This window comes from Drosophila albomicans, chromosome 2R (genome assembly GCF_009650485.2).
Source record: "Drosophila albomicans strain 15112-1751.03 chromosome 2R, ASM965048v2, whole genome shotgun sequence".
Lineage (NCBI taxonomy): Eukaryota > Metazoa > Arthropoda > Insecta > Diptera > Drosophilidae > Drosophila > Drosophila albomicans.
This window is the reverse complement of record NC_047631.2, coordinates 15,770,054-15,787,081: the sequence shown is the minus strand read 5'-3', so window position 1 is coordinate 15,787,081 and position 17,028 is coordinate 15,770,054. Positions and strand designations below refer to the sequence as shown.

The window sequence follows — 17,028 nt, the reverse complement described above, 5'->3', positions numbered from 1 at the left end:
TTCTTTTTTGGATTTTTTTGGGAAGCAACTGCCTTTAATTTCACTTAAAATTTATGCGTTGTACGTGCAGATGTTTAGCGTGTTGGCCGTTTGTCGCTGTTGCCTCAATTTTTGAATATGGCGAACGTTTGGCCGTTTCATTCATTTGCCTGCCATTTATTCATTCATTCACTCATTCACTCACGTTCACCAGTTGCCCTTTCCTGGCACGATTTTTGCGTCACGTGCGCTCCTCTGGTCGACCATGTGACAACTGTCAACAGTTTGACAGCTTTAACGTTTGCGTTGCCATTGTTTCCGCAATGGCGGCCATTGTTTTTGGCTCTGCTTTAAGAGAGAGCGAACGCGATAGGTTGGCAAAAGCGTTGCCTACTTTTCAGCGTAGCCTCTAAAAATGCTGAATATTTAATTAAATATCAACTTGGCCATCACCTTTTCAATTGTTGTTTTGAGTTTGTGTTGTTGTTGTTTTTTTTAATTTGTCGTTTGCAATTGTTTTACGCTTTTCGCTTTTTTACTTTCGTCTCTTTTCGCCTCTTTCAACTTTTATCAGGCAGTCAGCTAATTGCTGTACAACGTTGTTCGACTCGAGTAAATGTCAATTAAAAAGCGTGCATCGCTTCACCTGTTATTGTTGCTCTGATTATAGTAGAGGACGATGTTGTTGCTCTCGTTGTTGTTGCTGCAGTCAACTGTTGTCACATTACAACGTCAATTGTTCCCCTGGCATCGCAGCGTCGCGTGCTTAAAATCTGTAATAAAACGTGAAAAATTTGTAATTACGCTTGTTAGGATATTGTTCAGGTTGAGCTTGTTGTTGTTGTTTCTGTTGCTACTTAAATGCAAAAATAAAAGTGCAAAGGAAACTGTGAAAAGGTAAACTTCGTAATAATTTGCTCAGCATTCGCTTTGTTCGACTCTACGCTTTAGCCAGCGTTTTGTTTTTCCCCCATACTTTTATACATAAGTATTTTTTTGGTCGTGTTTTTTAATTTGAGCTTCAGCTTTACGACTTGAAAGTGCTTTGGCACTTTTCCTTAAGTGTTATTTTTATGCTGATTGCAGCTAATGAAACTATAATTTGAGAATGCTTAAACAGCATGCTGTGATACGGCGTGAGTCCGGGCCGAGTCATAACCAAGCCAAATGCCACTTGCCACATGCTACATGCCATGAGCCACCTTTTTTGACCGCGTGGTGTCAGCCATTTGCCACTAAGCCTGGGTTATACACCCCAGCATATGTGTATGTGTGTGTGTGTGCTATAAATCATTTAACTGGGTCATTTCATTTCCGCTGCAAACAAGCGACATTATGACAGTATGACAGTAAAGCCACTCTCTACACTCTCTACAACAAACAAACTGTCAACCCAAAAACGACGCAAATTTGATTTACTCCTTGTTTGGCGATGTAATGTAATGACCCTCAAATGCGATGCTATACGATTTTTCTCTCGAAATTAATTTGTCAATGTCTACTTAAAGTCAAAGTTGCCAATTTGCCAACCAACAATGGGTACAAAAGTTTTATCTGGGGATTTTGAAAGGGCCACCATCAAATTTAAAGTGATACGATGAAATTGTGTGTATTAAAGCGCAAAATATGTGTGCAAATATTGAGAATCAAATGATTGCACATGCAAACAATACAAGTAATGAGTATAAATAAAGATGAGTTAGGGAATTGGCACTTCGGCACTACGAGTTTATGCAAGTCAGAGACATAAATGTTTTAGCTCCTCGAACACGCTTTACTCGCATGAGCATGAGTAAACAAATTTATAGGCATCGCTGGTTTATATTAAATTTATTGACAAATGTTATCAAGAAGTTGGCATTTCATTTCACTTGTCGTTTGCTTACGCAACAGTAAAATGTGTGCCACATTGCCACACCCCTTGTATCCGCCGTCAACTGCCCCATCGCTTTGCAGGCAGATAGATGTTGTACACAAGTCAGTTGACATGAAAGTCGATTTAAAAAAAAAAAACACACAAAACCAACAACAAATAACAGCAATATCAACAGCAACAACAATATGGCCGGGAACATCTGACAGTCGCTGTCGCTACCAAGATTGAAGCAGCTCCATCTCGAGTCTACTCTGCTTCCCCTTCAATCATCAGTCAGAGCTTCTTGAGCTGCTTGTTGTATATATAGTATATGTATATTGTTTTTTTCGGAGGGTTCCTGCGTTTGTCAGTTTATTTAATGCCAGCTTGAATATAATTTGCGAATTGCTGTGCCATATTTTGCGACGAGCCCGAGCTGACTGTATTTTATGATTGAACATTAGCGAGGGTTGTTACCCGGAATTTGCCACCCCAAGCATATTGAATATTTATAGCAATCTCTTTGCCCTCTTCCGTTTTCTCAGTTAATCAAATGCACAGGACAAAGCAAATAGCTGATGCTGCTGTTGCTGCTGCTGCTGTTCCTTTAAAGTGCATCCTTTTGTCCAATGCAAATATATCTAGCAGAAAGCTAGCGCTGTAGCAGCGGCTATTCAGTTGCTTTTGCAAAGAGCTTGCTTAAATAAAATCCATTGTGCACTGCTGGGTTCGTTGTTGAAATTGGATTTTGCTGGCACCCAGCAACCAGCTTGTAGTAGTAGTTGTACATCAAAGTAGTTTTTCGCTTTTTTTTTGTATAGAATTTTAGGTAGCGATCCCATCCGAGCGCTGCTAAGCTTCGCTCTGTATAGAAACTGAAGCCAACACGATCTGGCATGGCTTTATCAGTGCACTTGCATTGTGAGACAAAATGCAAATGCCATTTGATGGCAAGGACAACGTTGTCACCCAATTGCATTCCATTGAGTGCCTGGTGTGCAATTCTGTGTCTTGCCAGTTCCTTGAGATACTTTTGCGCAGTTTCTTGCTTCAGTTGCGCGCTCAATTGCGCAACAAAATACAAAATTGTATCTCTGCCCTCCTGGCGTATACATTATGCAGCACCATTCGCTCCCTTTTAAATGTAGTTGTATTTTATATATGTGTGCAGTGTATGTGTTTGTCTCTATGTGTGTATTCGGGTCTCATGTAAAAATGCACTGACTGCTGGCTTTTTACTCAGTTAGCTTAGCTCTGTGTGACCGGCATGTTTTGCTTTACTGCGTTTCCTGCATTTTGATGCTCTGCATACATTTAAGTTGGGTATATTCAACTGCTCTTTTAGCTTTACAACTGCTTGAAAGGTATCTGTGAATTGTTCATTGTTTGGCCTTGCTCGTTTTAGTTGTCATGCACGGGCCTTGTGCACTTTCTTTTTCCCAAGACTGCTGTTTTAATAAACTTCCGCTTTGTGCAAGTTTTATTGAGTCTGCCGCCCGCTGTTGCTGCAGCTGACATGCATTCAATGCAGGCAGTCAGGCAGCCAGGCAGCCAGGCAATGCAGCATTGGGATCCTTCAGCATCTGTGTCAATGTCAACATTGCCAGGACGTGTGCTGGCATGTATTTTTTTTGCGGCTCTTAAACTGTGCTGAAATCTTTAAGCGATATGTCCAACACTTTGCGAACAATTTGCCAGCATGCCTTTGTCGCTTTCAACCATTGATGGCAGCACTTTTTTTGTTGTGCCGAGCGCGTAAAAGTTTTCAAATTAAAGTTTCTTTTTCGAGCTTTCGACTGTCAAATGGATGTTGAGGGCTATACGAGAATGCGGATGGCGAAACGATATCACACATACGTATTTATTTACGACTTTCTATACATATCTGAAATGAATTCCTCGGTTTATTTTGTCTCCGTTTCATGTAATTCAATACAGCTAACATTTTTTGTCGCCTATCAAATTCACAAATTCCAGGGACGGAACATCTATTTTGTAATCGATGAATTTGAATAACTTGAAAGCATTTGGATGCATGCATCAAAATACATTCATAAATCGTTCACATATTTCACATACTCGGACAATTTGCGAAGCTAAGGCGAAAGTATTTTTAGGGAGAACTTGTGCTTATGACTTATGCCCATATCTCGATGCCATGTTGTTGTCTTTATTAATGCCCTGCGGCTAAAGACAGCTCCATGCTCACTGCCTGATGCCCGGCAAGGCAGGCAACCAAAAACACATAACTAAAATTCGTAATAAACTTGTTCGTCTTTATTGTTGTTTCTTTCTATTCTTTTTCTTCAGTTTCTGTTTTTGTTTTTTTTCTTGTTGGTGCTGTAAGTGTGTGTGAGTGTGTCTTTTATTGTTTTATTTATGTGTAGATTTTCATGTTGTATGATTTTTTTTTTTTGCTTTTATTTGTTAAATTGTGTAGTGAAAAATCGCTCAAGGCCTTGGGAAACAGCCACAGAGGCTCATGTGTGTATTTTTGCCGTCTTGTTTTTTGTGTGTATATGTGTGTGTGTGTGTGTGTGTGCTGGGTTTTCTGGTTGGCTTCGTCTTTGGCTTTATTTTGGTAGCCCAATTTTGGTTGCTCGAAGCTGTTGTTTCTCGACTGGGGCCTTGAGCACAACAGAGGATGCCACACAAAGATATTTTAATAAAAATGTTGACGGTCGCTTTGCTTGGTTCTGCTTCTTCTTCTTGTCCATCATTCGCTCTGCGTATGTGAGTCTGTCTCTATCTAACTGACTGACTGACTGCTTGGGGTAGCAGTCATTTTTATTGTCTTACTCACAGTTTTAACCCCTTGACGTCGCCGACCTCAGTGTGGTTATGGTTTAGTTGCGCAAAAGCTTTTTATGAAATTGAAAAAGTTTTTCAATAAATGTGCATAAATTGTTGGCCAACCATTTACCAAACCACTTAGCCAGTCTATATGCATTAGGCCTTATTAATTTCATCTCTTGGCTATCTGGGCCACAATTTTCATCTGATATTGTTCGTTTGTAGCCTCTGCCTCGTCTCGCCTCACATGCCACTTGCCTTCAATTTGGGTCTGTGAGATACTCGTATTACTGTTTCGGTCAGCCAATAGCAAATTGCATTTCGGTTAATGATTTTGACAGCTTGACCACTCAGCTACCAGCAGTAGACTGATGGCTACGCAGGGGGCGGCAGATGGATGTGGGCACTGGCCAAACCAACTAGTGTCTGTTATGGGCACTCATATTCTATATTTTTTTTTTGGTTTTTTTGCTGAGGCCATAAAGTGGCACAATGATTTTCTAATAATTTGCCAAATTGCCTTTGCCTGGCCATTAAATCTGAGATACGTGTCTGCTTGACATATGAGGGTGATGGTCTGTGGTATTCTGGGCAAGCTGATAGCCAGATTATGTACACAGAGACAAGGACATACAAACGCACATGCTGCTGCGACACTCGCATCCTCATACACACCCACACCCACACCAACACCACACATGTATGACAAACGGCAGGACAACTAGCATTATGTGCTCCAAATTGTCAGTGCCAGATACATATAACGTAACTTGAAACCTTAGTCTGGCCAAATAAATAAGCAGTGAGGAAGAGACGTAGAGAGAGAGAGACTAAGATGGCGGGACTGAGAGTTGCCAAGCAGTTAAAGCTGTCAGTTAAAGTTGCCTCGCTGTGTCGTGCAAATCTCTGACACCGAAAATCTGAAACTAGTGCAAAATCAATAATTCGCTAGCTACGCTGCGCACTTCAAGTGGTTTCCTATTGCAAACGTTGCGCCAACGGAAAATATTGAGTTGAATAAAAAACCGTAAAAAAGCAAACTAAAAGTGCTTTTCAATGCGACGATGTGTGATTGTGTGCGGGTGTGTACCATTGACTTGGCTGCTCTGTTGCTTTGGGCCATTGTTCTCTGTTTACGTGCCTTGCAACAGAAAACAATCAAAAACGTTTAAACAAAACCAGGAAAGACATTTCGAATGCAGAGCATGAAATACCCTGTAAACAGCATGAAAGGGAATATCTAATGTTGAAGAATTTTGCTGCTTAATAGTAAACGTATACTTAATATTTTCAACCCAACTTATCAGAATGCTGTACTACATATTCCCCACATCATAAACTTACGTAGTATCGAATATGAATACATTTTTCTGTTGCCCTTAGTTGCCTTCTCAGAGCCCCCAAAAACTTGCAGTGTTGGTTTGTTATTTTGATTGTGGTTGTCAACGGCATTGCGCTTTATGTTTGGTTTTCTTTTCAGCTGCCGTTGCTCCTTCTGCTTCGGCTAGTTTCCAAAGTGTGGCTGTTTCGGTGTCCTTTAATTTGTCGTTTTGCTGGCGGTCGCTTGTTGATCCCCAGACAGAGTTTTCATCGACAGTTTGCTAACAAGTTTTGCAATCGATATGACAAGGAACTTTTGCGGGTCCCCGAAAAAGTTGAATCGTATCTGACAATTAGCGCATCTGCTTCGACTTTCAAGTGGTCTTTTATCAGGCAAGGCACTTGTCAGTAATACGCGTCATTAACATTAACGCACATTACGCTTCATTTTTCGAGTACAAAAATTATTGCACAGCAGCAGAACAGGAAACAGAAGCAAGGCAGGCTGCTGGCAAATGGCGAATGGCAAGAGGCAAGGAGCAGCTAGCTGCCTTTAGGCAGACAACAAACTTTAAATATTTACGACATCATTTCATGGCCCACAAGCGACGTCGCTGAACCCTTAAAATTGCCTGCCCATTCTGGCAGCCAGACGCAGTTTCAATGATAATTTCCAACTCAGCCCACAAAAAAAAAAAAAAAAATACAAAAAAGAAAAAAATATTACACGCATAACTGTCGTATTTTTTGTTGTGTTGGGCTCCTTTGCTTCGCGCCTGAAAACAAAAATTAGGCCATTAAGGCATTTACCAAATGCGCCGTGTCCTCAACTGGCCCGCACTCGAACCTGGGCTTGGTGTGCCTCGCTTTTTGGGCGTCTTTTTGTGAAATTGAAATTAATGTGGCGGAAATCACAAGTTCAACACGCAAAGCAAAACGGCAAGGGTTCACTTTAAGCATTAGCATCATGATATATGTTGGTAATTTCTGCTTTTGTGTGTTCTTTACTCTCTGTTCTCTGTTGTCTGTTGTCTGTTCTCTGTTTGCCTCCTGATGATTGGCCTGGCAATTAGCCCATATAACATAGAGACGTTGCAAACCCAATGTGATTTGGTCCTAAGCTTCTTATAATTTAAGATCCAGATTTCAGACGGCCGACAACAATTGTCAATTTATAGATTCGTGCCATTCACTATTGATTTGTCTTAAAACTAATCCGGTCTTGTCTGGCAACCTATCAGTGTCCATCTTATAGCCGGGCAACGCGATAAATCGTTAAAAAGCATTATTATAATGGGAAAAATCTCACAATGATCTGTAGTAATTGTACTCGAGCGATAAAATATACCTTGAGAGAGTAATTTTATTAAGTATCTTAAAGATGCGCTTAAGAAATACTTGGAATTTGCAAGCTAAGAATACATAGTTAGCTGCTCGGTGTTCTGCATACTTTTAAATGCCTTGGGCCAGCGAACTTATTGCGCAATTTTTCATTTTTTAATGGGAAAACATTTTGTTGGCAAAAGAAAAAGGCGTCCAAGTTTTTAATTTGTTGTGCCGCATGCCTGGACTTGCCTATACACAGCTGCCACAGTCGTCCCTCCTCCGCCTCCTGATGTTGCATGTTTTTCTTGATTTTCAGCGCTCATTGTTCCTGGTTCTTTCTTTAGCTCGGCTCGGTTCGGCTTTCATTATAAGCCATAACCATTTGACCGTGAGGCGCAAAAGTGTCGAAAGTGCAGGCAGGCGTGAGCCATTTGTGAGTGGGCGTGGCACACAACTTTTGTTAGCCAACAATGGGAGCCGAGAAAACAGTTTGTACAACAGGCAATAAAGTTATGCGTGGATCGTGCAACAAAATGCGGAATATTTCAAGTGGCGGCGGATTGTGATGTACGTATTAAATTCATTTCCCACTCTCATAGTTTCAATCTGCTCTGCTGAGCTTGGCATTTAATTTCGATTTAAATAATACATAAATGCTTGCCTAAGCAGCTGCTAGTTATGATGTGCCAAAGTGCAAACCCAGCTCGAGCTCGAGGTGCCCTTCGGAACACTTTCAGCCTGCATAAATAAGTGGGCAAAGGATGTGAAAGCGAAACTGCTGACAAAACTTATAAATCCCAGATATCCTGACCTTAATGCTACGTTGAATACGAAATGATGATGCTGCTGGTAGTTCGACGACTGCACATCTCAGTCTGTGTAGAGGTGTGCGTGTGTGTGTGTGGCACTAAAAGCCAACGGCGAAGCGTGAACATAAACATAAGTAGCTTCAAGGCAGCTGCAAGCTAGCTAGAAGCTCAAAATGAAAGAAAAGAAGGACAAAAAAATCGATGTTAAAGTACGGGTTAGCTGAAAACTTTCACATACACCCACACACACACACACACCAGCATCGACGCACACAAATGGCAGAGACCCTCGAGCGGGTTGTCGCATAGGTGCCCCGTAGGTGTCGCCGTCATGATGGCAGGTTAACTATGCGTATACGCAACGCAACGCAGCTGAGTGGCTGCTAAATATTTTCAAGGATAACTTGATAAACAAATAAATAGTTGTGTTTGTATATGGCTATGCACATGTATGTGTTTGTGTGTATGGAGGAGTATTTACAAATGTAGTTGTAAGGCGACCGAAAACTTTGTTTAGTGGCAAGGATCGCTTGAGCGCTTATTGTTTGCCACTTTCAAGGATTGGCCTTTGGCTCGCCTTTTATTTTGCTTTTTTGCTGCTGCTGTTTTTTATTTTTTCTGTGTACAAACTGAACCTTGAAATGGGATACGTCAGAGACGCCCTCGCAGCTCTAAACTACTTTGCATATTTTCACTATTTCTCTTTACGGGTCGCCAAGATACGTGACTTTGCCTTAAGAAGCAGCCATGCCACAGACGCCTGGCACAGCCACAACAACTACCACCGGAACATAAATAAATTATCAATTTATGTTTTATCAACGCAAAATGGTTGCGAACGGCATTTTCGAAATTTTAGGCTTGACATCGCAACGTGTAATATAAGCCTAATTTTAATTATTTATGAATTTATGGTACAAGCTTAGTAGCAAAATTAAACATTGTTTTGGAACCAATTTTATGTGTACAAATTCTACGTATACTTGATATTTTATTCAGTATTCCCTTGTGTAAAATATGCGAGTTGATACTTTCAATGCAGCATTATAGTACACTGAGAATTATTACTTTTAAAAGGTATTTAAAAAGAAATTTTAATTATAATTTTATAAAACTGTTAATAAAAGAATTATGAATAGTTCGTAGTTTCATTCGTATGAAGCTGTCTGATAACTTGTTTTATTTGTGCTGGAATCACTGTGCATCTGCCGCATTGCAGCTGACTATTCCGGCCTTTTACATAATATGCTGTTTGCTGTTGTACATATGTATGTGTTTGGTGTCATACATGTAGATGCTTATGCAGCATATGTGCATTTGCTATGGTGCCGCAAGCGCCACAAATTCGCATCGCGGCTGTTGCCAAACGCCGCCATTTTTATGACATTTCCGATGAATACAAAATGCTTAATTAAATGCCTCTGAATGTTGTTGTCGTCGTCGTTTGCTGCTTTGTAGACGGGCACAAATTGCCGAGCTACGCCATTGAATGGATAAGGCAAGGACTTTGCCTCCCCGCTGCATCCCCCAATGCGAACGCCCTCTCTCGCTCCCTTGCTCCATCGTTCTCCCCAGCCAGTTGTCGGCATGTGATGACACGCATAATTTATTCAATTTTCGTGTCTGTGTCTGCATGTATATGTGTGCGTGTGTGTGTTTGTGTGGGTGCCTTGGCATGTGCCGGCTTCCTGCTGCTGCTTCTGCTGGTTACTTCGACTGAGTTAAGGTTTTTCGCATCTCTAATGCTTAAATTACACATTCAAATACACGCCGGCACGCACACATACGCACACTGGGACGCACACACACATGCACTAACACACACATGTGCGCACATTCGCCGCAGTCATGTGCGACATTTGGTTCGGGGCCTTTTTGCCTACGTTTTGTTTCCCACTTGCGCAAATAATGATCCCCAGACACATTCTACGCCGTTTCTTTTCTTCTTCGCCGTTTTTGTTGTTGTTGGCGTTGTTACGTATTTACTGCAAAGATTATTTGCAATGCCTCGTTGCCATTGTGGCGCACAGCGGCAGCTGCCAGAGCAACGACAGCAACACCGAAGCCAGGCAGCTCATAGTGCGGTCGCTTTGTCTACAACAAATCACTTTGTTGGCGCAACACTTTAATGTCAGGGATTAGGCATTAACGTAAGATTTGCCGGCGTGTGTCCTGGTTCCCTTTTTATTGTATGTCATTTGCATTGTACCTAGCCTCCATACACATAAGTATGCCTGCCACATACAATTATTTTAAGTCACGGGCTGCTCGAGTGTTTGGGGAGAGTAGAAAGTGAAAAGTGTAACGAAACCCAGTTTTGGAGTTAGCAAAAAAATGCTACTCGAGTTGCGAGTTTTTACATTTGCGAATCGTTGAATATTATAAGCATTTTTAAAGGAATGATTTAGTTTATATTACACAAATATTTCAACTAACGTAAATCTATTTACTTTCATTCAGAATCCAATCTATAAACTATATATTGCAGTCAATTAAAATATTTTCAAATTATTTTACAAGTTACATTTTTGTCCTGTTTTAATAACTCGAATTGTAGACAAATTTACCAGTTTATGGTGAGCAGAGCTCTATTTGTGCTTTGCTGCTATTTGTTCAACGAATGTGGCATATTTTTGCTGGCTTTGCATATTTCATCAAATATTGTGTTGAAACAAAAGCAAAAATAACAATGAAATGGATGGGGGCTGCAGAGCGGATGCTGCTGCCATTTTCCCTTCCATCCGACTTGCTATTTGCATTTGAAGTGCTTTTAAAAATGTTCAAAAAGGCAGCTAAAAACCAGCGATCAAAATCTGTGTAATATTTTTTGTTTTATTGTTTTTTTTGCTTGTGTTTTCGCATTTGCCAAAATGTTGTTCAGTGGCATGTCACAAAGGGCGGGGCGGGGTAAGGGCGTGTGCCGCCCATGAACTGTAAATTGCGTACGCAAATTGTCTGCTTAAACGGAGCAAGCATCTCTGTCTGACTCTTCAGCCTCCCCTTTGTTGCTTGTCTATTTCGCGCCTGTAAATCGTAAATCAGCACAGATTATTGTTGCGCTTACATAAAGTACGCTCTCTACAATCTCCCCTCTTGGTTTAGTGGCAAGCAGTCTGTCTTGCCACATAGCCATTTGCATTTGTATCTTTTTCCCTGAACGCGTTTTTCAATTTGAAGAAGCTTAAAGCGATGTCGCTTGTCTTGCAGCTTGAGCTTCTTCATAAATATGCAAATTGCAGGCGCTAACCCCAACCTTGCTCTTCTTCCCTTTTGGCCAAGACTAAAAGAAACTGTGGTTGCTGCCAAAAATAAAAAGCCAGAATACAAATCGTAAGCTATTCCTTGCCGAATTCCTTCTACACTAACAATAAGTGATAAATTGTAAATAAGTTAAGTAATTAAGCGAATTTGATTATGCTTTGTTTAAAATATCATAATCGATCGAAAAAATCTGTTATTTACAGAATAAAACAACAAGCTAATATGCCTTATACTCTCATAGTAGTGTATCTCGTTCGGTTGAAGTTTCACTTGTCTGCTCCCCTCTGGGCTTTGAATTGGCTCTCTACATACAAAAATATTTGATTATATGCTACCTGCCACAGTGTGTTGTTGTTCACTTGCTCAACTAACTGCCACATACTCGCATGTTGGCCACAACTCCGTCCTCCCTCTGCCTTCGGTCCATTATCAAAATGGGTAGCAGCTAACGATTTTGATTGTTATGTGCATATAACTCGACGCTCAGATTGCAGGAGAGAGCAGGCAAACCGTAAACAATGAAACTCAAGTGGCGGGACAACCCCAAAGACCTCCACTAGACTGTTGCTACACTGTGCTTTGTTTGCACTACCTGCCTCGGAGTGCTGTGAGGAGTGAGAAGTCGAGGGTTGACTGCTGCTACCGCATAACTCATACGCCGTGTTGCGGTCGCTTTTGCTGCTACTGCTGCTTGAGAGGTACTTGCCCAACGCCTTAGCATGTCTAATTGAGCCAGCTACAACATGCCGAGAAATGGGTATGGGTTGAGGTGTGTGTGTGTGTCTTGTGCGCGTGCGGTGGGTGTGTGCGTTATCTGCCATCTGGCATCACTTTTGACGCCGTCTAATTAGACGTTGTGGCAGCATTAATTGCTTCAATGCTTGGACTTTATAACTTTTCGAGTGCCACCACCACCTGCGTGTTTTTATGGGCCACACAGATAAAAGTCAAATTAGCGTGGCTTAATCTACTTACTTCTATTTTATGTACTTTGCAATCTGAGCTACGGTTTCAGCGTTCCATTAATAAATAAATGCCTCAAAGTATTTCATTCTTTCATACACAAATAGCAAAGCTTTGCATGTATAATACTAAATTTGTCGTTGTTTGTTTTTGAATTTGTATTTGTATTTGTATTCGAGTGTATGAATTTCATACGCAAACGCACAAACAAGGCAAAAATCAATAAAATTAAATTGAAAATCATAAACTGGCTAAAACAGAGAGAGAGCGAACGAGCGACTGTATGGGAGCAACGATAAAACAACAACTAATGCGGTCCTGCTGATGCCGAGCAGCAGCTGCACAAAAGTTTTAAAGATTTGTACCAACATGATGTGAGCTGTATGCGAGGGTTATACAAAAAGTTCTTTCAAATAATCACAAGTACGAAAAATTCTAAAATATGCAAACGAGAAATTTACTCAAAATTAAATAACTTAATTGAGAAAATATATTTGTCTGGTCATAATTTACTTTTGAATACTATCTAATTTCGTTTTAAATTTTCCACCTTTTTTCATCCTACCTATTGATCGACCTTCGCAATTCTCTAGTGAAGCTCATGACTTTATAATTAAAATATCAGGAAGCAGGTTGCAGAAAGTTTTCAGTGCCTACAGCAGCTGCCTGTTTGCATTTCAGTTGCTGCATCTACAATTTCCACAAGTTCGTTGTGCATTCGCCTTCGCATTCGCATTAGTTTTGTATTAGTTTTGTGGACTTTTGTTCAGTTTGTACGGATGTGTTTGTGTGCTTTAATTAATCAAGTTGTATATTTCCCAGCCTTTGGTCTTTCGAGACGTTTCAAGTAAATTATTTATTGATTGTCAGGTGAACTATTTGATGTTATTATTGTTTTCAAGTGTCAAACCGGGTTTATTGAATAAATCAAAATAATAATTTCATCAGTGAGAAAATCGTTGTGATTTTCAGGAATTTGAACTGGCTAATGTAAAGGATAATCTTAGATATTAATTGAAAGTGAATTCGCTTGGCAATAATTCGTAAATGTCTACGAAAGCAACATATTGCAATTGTGTTCTGTTCAATTGTTGCTAGGAGGCAAATGTGAAAAGCTAATTGATGCAACACATTTTGATTTGCAAATTTTGTTTTATGTTTGCAATTGCTTATTATAACATACACAATGTGTTTAGAGTTGGCCAAAAGTTTATCGGCAAGGTAAACATGAAATGCATAATTTAAAAAACATTTGACAACTTTTCTAATTTACGCGTCAACTTTTTGAGAATTCCATTTTTAATTATACTTTTTTAGTTGGATGTGAAAATAATTTGGTTGGGCAATGCAAACTCAAAATTATCTTGCAATTAGGGAAAAGGAAATTTTAAAAAAAATGAGAAAAACAAGCAGGCAGTCAGGACAGAGGACACAGCACTCGTTGCAAAGGGAGCAACAGCAGTAAAATGTGCATGAATTAGCGCGATTTACATGAAAATTTCATAAATATGTAAGCGACGTGGACGGTCGGACTGCGAGTGGGGCAAAACTGTCGCTGCCTTTGCAGTGAGATTGAAATTTGGATGAGTGGTTGAAAGAGAAGGAGCGGGGATTGGTTGGTTTCGCTTGTGTCGTGTTCAAGGTACGAGTAATCAAAGCAAAAATTACCTAATTAACATAATCCGCAGTGGCCAAATGAGGCGACGTTTCCTTGCTACTGGTTGTTGTTCTTGTTTTTGTTGATGTTGAGCGAGCGCGAGAGAATCCCACGAAAGACAACTAGACAGGAGCGCACTTTGCGTCCGGTCCTGTGACCGTTGATTAACGTTTGCCTCTGGCCACTCGTCGTCGTCGTCGTCGTCGTCCCTGACGTCTAAGCGGCTTTGCGAGCGGCGCCTCTAAATCCTTAGTGATAAGTTGTCCTCTGCTCTGCTGCTGTGGGGTTCTGTTTTGATGCTCGTTGTAGCTCGTAGCTGGAAGCTGCAAACCTACGCTGTCGTCGTAAGGACGTGTCGCGAAGGCAGCACTGATTAATATGCAGACGTTTAAATTTCGTTTTCGTATTTTTTGTTTTTGCTTTCGTTATTCTTTTTTTGCGTTTTGTTTTGTTTTGATTCTATTTTTTGGTTGCTTTTTGTTTTGTGTTTTCGGGCTCTTTCTCTTATGCTTTTGTTTTTGGTTTGACGATTTCACTGTTTATTTTAAATTTGCCAGCACTGAAATTAAATGCAAGTTGATGTTAAAGTGGAATTTTCAGCATCAGGGCAACTTCAACAGCTGCTCGTTGGCGCATCTGTTTGTGAGTGTCATCGTGTGGGTATGTGTGAGTGAGAGTGTGTGGGTGGCTGTTGTCCGTCTGTGCGTGGCTGACGTGCACAGGAAATGAGCAGGTTTTTGAAAGCAAAGCCTGTCGCTCTTACATATTTATTTTCACACAAAATACGTGTGTATGAGTGTGTTTGTGCGAGGAGCGAAAGAAAGGAAATGAAGCACGCAGCTAACTAAAAATACGAATGTTTGTGCCAGAAGCTAAAAAACTAGCAGTCCGCAAAAGTATGCTACATAAATATGAATGACTAAACGAAAATAGCGCCAGCTGAGTCCACATAGCCTCCATTGGACGCTTTGGATGCTGTGTTGGCAATAACAACAAAAGTCACAGCATGTAAGTAGCTGCCAGCATTGACGCCTTGATGTCTGCCAAAAAGTTTGACGTTTGCTTGGCACGCATTGGGCCACAGGCCAAAGAGCGGCATAGGAGAACGACAACAACAATGCGCACAGAGTGAACAACAGCTTCAACAGAATATATGGTGTCGGTTGTGGTTGTGATGAGTCTGACCAGATATTTGACTTTAGTTTTCATTTACGTTTTGGCCAGAGATTGTCCTTTTAATTGCCCAGCGGCAATTGCGTTTTGCTTTGATACTATTTTCACACACAAACACACACACAGTCACAGTCACACACACGACTTGGCACTAGGATCACTTGGTTAGTCACTTTTTGCTCACAGCTCGCGTGTCCTTGCGTCTATAAATTCAGCACTAGACTGAGCTTAGCATGCTGCCAGGACATGCTTTTTAAGCGACTTGTGCGACTTCGAAATCGAATTTCGAAAATTTTTTTTCGCTTCTGCGCATTCAATGCGTTTCTCTCTTGGGTTTGCTCTCACATTTCGTGAGTGAGTTTGTTGCTCTTTGTGTTGTTTGCTGCTGCTTTCGCTTTGTTATTATTTTGTTTATAGCGTTTGTCTGTCGTTGTCATCACCTGTTTGCATTTGCGAGTCCTTGAAACTGTTTACTCGTACGCATGTGGTGCGCCAGGATTATGTCTTGGCCACAGTTGCTTAAGCAGCCGCTCGGCATCGTGTGCTCTGCGTAGACAATCAGGACAAACTCCTGCACTTCCACTGTTGATGGGGAGGCAGCTCCTCTACCTGCTGCTGGATGGTGAATATGCAGCTAAGCGGCGTTGACTTTGCTGCTGGGTTTTGTCCTTGGCAGCTGCCTATGGCAGTAGACCACATTATGTAATAATGTTTCGCATGTGCGTCTCCTGTTGGTGTTGTGTCGTCTCTTGGGCCAGCGATGCGTGTTAAACTTCAAATTAATTGCTGCCGAAAAATAGTTATAATCGTCGGAGTGGGCGATTGTCTGCTGCAGACCGCAAACTCAACAAGGAGCACGTTTGGCACAGGATACAAGAGCATCACACACACACACATATGCACATAGACAAGGTCAGGCAGGTGCGTGTGTTTGTATGTGTGCCCAAAAGTCATTAAGTGTGGCCAGAAAGTGCAGGGCGCATACAAAAGCTAAACAACGTCAACGACAACAAGAACAAGAGCAAAAGGGCCCTGTGCATGAGCACAGGCAACATTGACGCCGTAACGAGGTTCATGTTTAATGGCCGTGTTGTTCCCGTATCCTGTTGGGCGCCTCCTAACAAATGCAGGCTGCAAGGCACCGAAAGCTGCCCCCCAAAAAGGACATTCGCAAACATCGCTTTAGTCCTGTAGTCATGTTCGTTGTCACACCGTGTGTCTCCATTTCCCTCTCTCTTTCTCTCGTTCTTATCCTTGTGTCTGTCTGAGTGTCTCTGCTGTGTGTTTGGTGCTGCAGCTTGAACCTGACACAGAAAATTGTATTTTAATGATGGGGCACAGCGCTGCTAACAAAGAGACAGAGAACAACAACAACCTGTCCCCATACCCAAATACATAGCAGCTTGTTGTCCTCGGTTTCGCCGCCCATTCAAGATGTTAATAAAGCGACACACGCAGCAGCAGATAACTTGGCTCTGCTGCTCGTTGCAAGCTGCAACTGCATAATGAAGTTGCAACTCGTTGCCATTTTTTGGCTTTGTTGCCGTTTTGGGTAAACTTCAGGTGCAGCCAAAGCTGGAGAACTGGAAGAGCTGTTGCTGCTGCAATAGCACATCCTTTGGCATCCATCCGCGTCAGTTGGCATGCGATTTGTGTTGCATTGTTGCAGTGTTTAGTTCAGTCTCTTTTGCCGCATGCCTTGACCCGTAACGTCCCTCTTTGATGCTTTCATTCTATTTCACTGAAGTGCGCTCTTGACTAACTGTCTGTGTGTGTCTCTGTGGGTGTGTGTGTGTGGACTGTGAACTGTAGCTGAAGTGCACTTGTTTGTGCATTGCTGCAATCGTAATTATTGTTAATGGCCATTTGCCAAGCGCTTGTTGTGCTGCACT

The 17,028-nt window shown here is 41.4% G+C and overlaps 1 protein-coding gene and 1 long non-coding RNA gene across 6 annotated transcripts in view; one reads left to right on the top strand and one right to left on the bottom strand.

Annotated features, from left to right (window-relative positions):
* Positions 1 to 17,028, top strand: part of LOC117573681 (protein timeless homolog) — a 63,454-nt gene that overhangs the window by 40,205 nt on the left and 6,221 nt on the right. The gene's annotated exons all lie outside the window — the stretch shown is intronic.
* LOC127565805 (uncharacterized) lies at positions 19 to 15,352 on the bottom strand. Of its 5 annotated transcripts, none has more exons than XR_007955201.1 (3): positions 15,310 to 15,352; positions 13,975 to 14,522; positions 19 to 752 (listed from the first exon to the last, which is right to left on the bottom strand). It is a non-coding gene; the product is annotated as an uncharacterized LOC127565805 (long non-coding RNA). The 5 variants fall into 5 exon arrangements; XR_007955200.1 differs by having other exon boundaries at positions 15,277 to 15,349; XR_007955202.1 differs by having other exon boundaries at positions 15,321 to 15,348.